At 42.9% G+C, this 6,689-nt stretch overlaps 1 pseudogene; it reads right to left on the minus strand.

Moving 5' to 3' along the window:
- Positions 1 to 3,235: 3,235 nt before the first annotated feature.
- LOC112618439 lies at positions 3,236 to 5,690 on the minus strand (annotated as a pseudogene).
- Positions 5,691 to 6,689: the final 999 nt, after the last annotated feature.

The following is a 6,689-nucleotide window of genomic DNA, read 5'->3' on the forward strand; positions in this document are numbered from 1 at the left end:
CAAGTGAAAAGCTTGCACAGGTAAATGCCGGCAGCTGTGCCAATAGGAAAAGGCTACCTGGGGGCTAGGCATGTTCAGTATAGCAGCTCCATCTTCCCTTTTGTCAACCACATGTACAGTAAGGAACAGACAACATGGCGCTGGCCAGGTAGAGAATCCATCTGCATAATAAAAGATTAGGGTGGGGTGACCAGCTTCTTCGCACACTATATAAATACCATACCTGGTCCAACCAATCTTTGGGCCCTGTGTAAATCAGACACTACCTCCTCAAGCTCGTCTATAAAACCTCATGCATTTGACCACAAAACCAGAAGACCCACTCGGGAACCCCCCCCCACCCCCGCAGGAGAGTTATTCTCTTTCCTTTTTTTCACCTATTAAACCTCCACTCTTTTTTTTTTTTTTTTTTTTTTCAGTCGAAGTCTCGCTCTTGTCCCACAGGCTGGAGTGCAATGGTGCGATCTCGGCTCACTGCAACCTTCACCTCTCAAGTTCAAGTGATTCTCCTGCCTCAGCCTTCCAAGTAGCTGGGATTACAGGCAACTGCCACCACTCCCGGCTAATTTTTGTATTTTTAGTACAGATGGGGTTTCACCATGTTGGCCAGGCTGGTCTCAAACTTCTGACCTCAAGTATTCTGCCTGCCTCAGCCTCTCAAAGTGCTGGGATTACAGGTGTGAGCCACCATGCCTGGCCAAACCTCCACTCTTCAACTCACTTCCTGTGTATCCGCATCCTCTATTTCCCTGGCAGGAGACAACGAACCTCAGGTATTTACCCCAGACAAGGATGCAGCTTCAGTATGTCATATCTAAACACACACACACACACACGCACACACACACACACACACACACCACTCCAAAAATAGAAGTCACTCTGGCTGAAGTGTCTATGTGGAAATGAAAAAGAGAGTTCTAACTACCCAGCAAGATAATCAGAAATGCTCTGCTTTAAACTACTCTTTCTTTGCCCCCAATTTCCTCTCCCACTCCAGTTGCTTAAAGTTCTTCTCCACATCTGTAGCCAACTCACTGCTTCCAGAACTACCTTCCCCAACCTCTCAATGTACTTTCATTAAATTAAGCAATGTAGTAGATCCTTAACTTCCCCAGTTTGTATCCTCACTCACCATCCACCTCAGCAAATAAAAGTATGCTTTCAGGGTCCACCCTTATTAGAATGCAAGAGGAGATTTTGAACCACAAATGCTTTGTTGCAGATACGGAAACTTGACCTTTACTCACCCTCAAACACACTCACCCTCTTCTGTTCACCTATAGAACAATAAATAATTAGGGGCAAAGGAAGAGCAGTTTATTGGTTTTAGTTGATTAGCACCCAGCTCTTCCCTCCTGGGGAATTAGGGAAGCCAAGGAAATGACCAAGTACTACTCTGTTTGGCCTCAGGTTTGGTTAGTCACCTACTTTTTTTCCATCTGCAAACCTTGTCTGCATTCAACACCAATGATATTGTCCATAAATATCTATTGTAATGATCACTTCTCTCTTTTTTTTTTTTCACGGTAAAGATGCCATAGCATTTTATTACCGTTACACAAGTCAACCAATTATATCTTCACTGAAATATCTGCACTGAATGATGATTCAACATATGAGGCAATGAAGGATGTCTTTGGAGAAGGCACTTAAGATAGAACATTAGAAAATCTTACCATTGGCTAAAATAAAAATGAGCTCGTTCAACCTGGCTGGAGGTGTGTGAGGGCTGTTTCTTCTTACTGTGGCCTGACTAAAAACCAGTGGCATTAAGAAAGTATCACATTCTCAAGTCTGGGGGTGGCCCAGTGGGGTGGTGCTGCTCTCAAAAGCCCTGTGTCCGTAAACACATCCATTCTCACAGGATCAGTTTCTCCAAGTGCTGGTTCCAAAAATAGGCTCAGGGCTGGCAGAAATCATTCAGGAAGCTCCTTGAAGGCCCTCTCCTTATTTCTCAGTTTGACTATCACTTTGTCCCAGCTACTGTAAGTGACTTTGGCTTCCAAAGGTCACTAGCAACTTCTACTTTTGCTAATATCTTTGGTTTTCCATGGCACTGGTTGTGACCGTCTGTTAGACTAGTGGCCTCCAATTAACTGCACCTCCACTTCACATCCTTTCCTTGAATCTGGGCTGGGCTTGTGACTTGTTTAATAAGTAGAGGGCATACTCCAGCGCTCTTCTAATTAGAAACATTCATCATCGTCATCATCCAATAGAGGGCAGTAGAAGGGACACTGAGACAAATCTGGACTTAAGTCTTCAGAAAGACTGGCCATTTCTGCTTTTGAGCTCTTGGGAGCTGTGAACTGCAAGTGAGATGCCTAGTTACCCCGCCAGCCAGGCCACTGAAAGAGACTACACAGAGAAGGAGAGACTCAGGACTGCAGGCAGAGAGAGAACCCCAGTCATCCCGGTCTCTCCGCCCACCTGCTAACCACATTGAGCGGCCACCTGCAGGCTGGCAGAGGAACAGCCCAGCTGAGCCCAGCTCAGATTGAAGAACGGTTGGGGGTGGGGTTGTTTTCAGCCCCTAAACTTTTGGGGCAAGTCTGTGAGCAACATTTGACAACCAAAAACACTGGTCATTCATAGATGCCTTTTTTTCTAAGTACAAGACAATTACTCAAATGCAAAGAAAATATGGCAAACGTTTTCCCACCACAACCTTCTCAGTCAATAGTCGAACTATAATTGGTCATCGGCTGGAAAAAAGAAAAAGCCACACCTCTTATCTTAATTCATAAATAGCCATGATTCTTTTTCTGTGAATCTTTAATGCCAATGCAAAGGTAGACCAGTCAGCTGCTGGCAGTCTCAGGCACTGGCTTAATTCTCATTTAGCCAAAAACAGAAGCCATCAAAATGAATTATCCACTACTGGATACATCATGGTAAATGAGATTGTTCTCACTTTTCTAGGATGTTGTTACTTAATTTTCCCAAATCATTTCTTCTTATCTTCCCCCACATGAAAAAAAGAATTAAACTGGTTAAGGTTATAAAAAGAAAAAAAAAGGTCTATAACTAGAATTTGAATCCCCATAATCTGAACAATATAGCGCACAATTTAACTGCTTCCTCAATTTAAAACAAAATTCTATAAAATATAACATCTACATTGTAGAGATGATTTCTTCTTATCTGAGGAAATGAGTAATTGGGAAGCAGGTATTTAGGGCGAGGGTGAAAGTCCACATCTATTTCTATGCTGAAGTTTTGGCAGGTTTTCTCATCTTAAACGTTTCTGCTGTTGCACCAGGCCCACATTTTCATAGACTCTAGCACTGTCTTCTCTCATTTCTGCACAGGGTGGCACTGAAGTATAAGGCAGGAGGGGGCTGTGATCTAAACTCATCTGGTCCACTAGAGAATACTTAATATTTGCATATTCGTGTCCTTTCCTCTTGCTTTTCTGCTCTTTCTCAATCCTGCGCTGTAGTGTTTCAATATAATACTGGACTGCCATATAGATAAATCGGTACTGTGCTTCTGTCTGGACCATTCCTGACCTCTGAGACTACACCACGTGGATGGTTTTGGGAACATCAATGTTGCAGTCAACACCTTTCTCTCTGATGATGTCAATAAGAATATCAATCACAATGAAGGTCCCTGTCCGGCCAATGCCAGCACTGCAGTGCACCACAACCGGCCCTGCATCCATGATGCTCCCCTGCTTATGGTGCACCTCCTCCAGGAAGTCCAGCATGCCCCTGGTGTCACTGGGCACTCCGTGGCCCAGCCAGCTCCGAAAGTGGTATTGTCAGACCATTCTCTCCATATTCCCTTGTCCAACCTTTGAAAGTTTAAGTTCTCTTAGCTTATAGTCATGAGTGGTGCTTTCTTTGACGTTCCTACCACGCATGACGCCATATGCTTTGAGAGCATACTCATCAGGCCAATATTTGACATATTTACTCTTTCCTCTCTCCATTTCTTTCCTTGTCATGACAATCACCTGGGAGTCTTCTTGGAACACCATCCGCAAAAAGTCGTTCACCGTGTTTTGCAGGCAGCCTTGTGTGGCAATGTAACTCTTTTTGGGCTTTGAATTGTTGCACTTGATTTCAAATTTAGGCACGGTTATAGTTGCATTGATGTAATCTGAAACAGGCTCACTGGGATCACCGTTGTGTAGGACAACCCTATGATCAAAGGGCGGATGTTTTTATATCTATTTTTGTTTTTTTTTTTTTCTTGCCTTTGACCCTCTTTTTGGCTGTAGAGAAGTGTTGTTGCAGTGTCTCAAAATTCTTCCCAAAAGCCTTGTTTGACTTAATCTGTGGTCTCAGCTAATTTGCTTAGTTCTTGAACTCTGCTTTCTATTTCAGCAGCATTTATACAAGTCGTGTTAAGGGGCTGCTTGAATTGTAGTACTGTACTCAATGTCTCCACCATAGGATTCTTCTTGTAATGTTCTGCAAGATCTGTCAAAGAATCAAACCGTTCTCCTCCACCAACGTCATATTTCAGTTCCTGACAGCGAATCATGCATGACATGAGTCACTTTAGACTCGCATCATTGCTCTCCCCTTTGTCATCACCAGTGCACACACAGAGAACAAAATCTCCAGGCTGGCTTTGGCTGTCTCATACAAGAAAGCCACCATACTTTGTTTTGTCCGTTAATAATTTCTCTGCTTCTTTCCCAGAGAGGTGTCCATGAAACCACTTTTCAGAGGTAGGATCTGCACAGTTCAGAGGATATTTAAGCTCAATAACATCTCCATTCTTCTCTTTTAATTGCCCGTGATGTTCCATGTAATACTGGACCAACTCAGTCAAAGTGGCAAACTTCTCCCCTCCATACAGGTCACAATAATCACTAGTGTTCTGATTCTTGATGTGGGTGACAGCTCCATTTCTTCTAACAGAAAGTGTGAAGTCTCCAGGGTTACTTTTACTAGGCCTTGCCAAAAAACTGCCATCAACTCCTCTTGTCAACAGTAGGTTTTCTGCCTCCACACCAGTGATATTTGGGTGAAACCATTTCTGTGATGTCACGTTCCTCCGACCCTCCGGCTCTACGATGGACCTGCTCCTTCCTCAGGGTCCACTGAGCTCAGTTACGTCGGGCTGGCCCAAGGGAGGCCTGCTCGGGACTGGACGTGGGGCAGAGCCAGCCAGCCATGCACAGACCCTACTCCAGGCCTGGGGATCGCAGAGACTGTGCAGCCGCCCCCTGGCCTGGCTCGCTCCTCCTCCACCCCCCAATGATCACTTCTTTATATCCATGTTTTCAGTACAATTCACAAATAATATTTGTTCTCTTTATACAAACGGCAAAATTCATAATTTCAACATAGTCTTTCCCAGCTGCATTTCTGTGGCAGTTGTTTTCTTCCAAAACACCCTAGGAAATCTTAGCTGCAAGTGCTTATTACCTAGGAAAGTTTCTCTCAGCTATGCGTTATCTCCATTTTGAGCCTGTGTTTTTCTTTTCTGCTGTATTACATCCCATATCCACCACAATCTGTGTCAGTGGAAAGATTTTTATTCTATTCTTGCTTTAGTAGAATTATCAGGTTGCATTCATATAGAACAAAAAATATTTCCTCTCCTTGATCAGTTAAAATCTCTATGAAATATTCTATTTACCAACATTAAATAATCAACAGAAGTAATTACCTAGGTGTTTTCCCTTTAGCTATTTCATTCACTTTTTCCTGGGATACTGAGGTCATGGAAATAACCAATATTTTTGTGGTGAAAAACAGGGAAGGCTCCTTCTAGCAATCCAAATCAACCATCCCAAATATCTAGGGTTTCTTCAATTTGCCACAATGCAAAGATCCACACAAAAGGACCTAAATCGTACATGTAAATATTGACATTTATCACCCCAAATGTAAAATAACTGATAGAGCTCTTAGCCTAATTATCTTCTAGTTATTGACCTAAAATTAATAGACAGTGGTCAGAAATTCTCAAACCTGAGTATTTTGCTGGTATTTCAGAGGAACTAACAGTTTAAGATGAATTCTTTTAATTTTGAAAGTTATCAGTTTATGCCAAGGGTCACAATAGCTATGGATATCCAAACTCCTGGACCATACTCTCAGGCACTCTTTAAAGCTGAACACTCTTGATATGGTTTGGCTGTGTCCCCACCCAAGTCTCATCTTGAACTGTAGCTCCCATAATTCCCATGTGTTGTGGGAGGGAGCTGGTGGGAGACAATTAAATCATGGAGGCAAATCATACTGTTCTTGTGGTAGTGAATAAGCCTCACAAGAACTGATGGTTTAAGAGGGGTTTCTGCTTTCCCTCACAAGAACTGATGGTTTTATAAGAGGGGTTTCTGCTCTCACTTGGCTCTCATTCCGTCTTGCCTGCCACCATGTAAGACATGCCTTTCACCTTCCACCATGATTGTGAAGCCTCCCCAGCCACGTGGAACTGTGAGTCCATTAAACCTCTGTTTTCTTAATTAATTACCCAGTCTTGGGTATGTCTTTATTAGCTGCATGAAAATGGACTAATACAACTCTACCCCTTAGTACCCAAACAAAACACACTAATAGTCAGAGGCCCATTTGATTTTTCTGTTATTTAACCCTGTCCTAGAGATAGCTTAAATTAGTTATGTCTCTGAATACCACTCCATTTCTACAACGACTACCCCCACGTTTTCTCATTGTCCAGTCTTTCATGATCTTCAATCATTCAACATTTATATTTTC

Source organism: Theropithecus gelada, chromosome 2 (genome assembly GCF_003255815.1).
Source record: "Theropithecus gelada isolate Dixy chromosome 2, Tgel_1.0, whole genome shotgun sequence".
Lineage (NCBI taxonomy): Eukaryota > Metazoa > Chordata > Mammalia > Primates > Cercopithecidae > Theropithecus > Theropithecus gelada.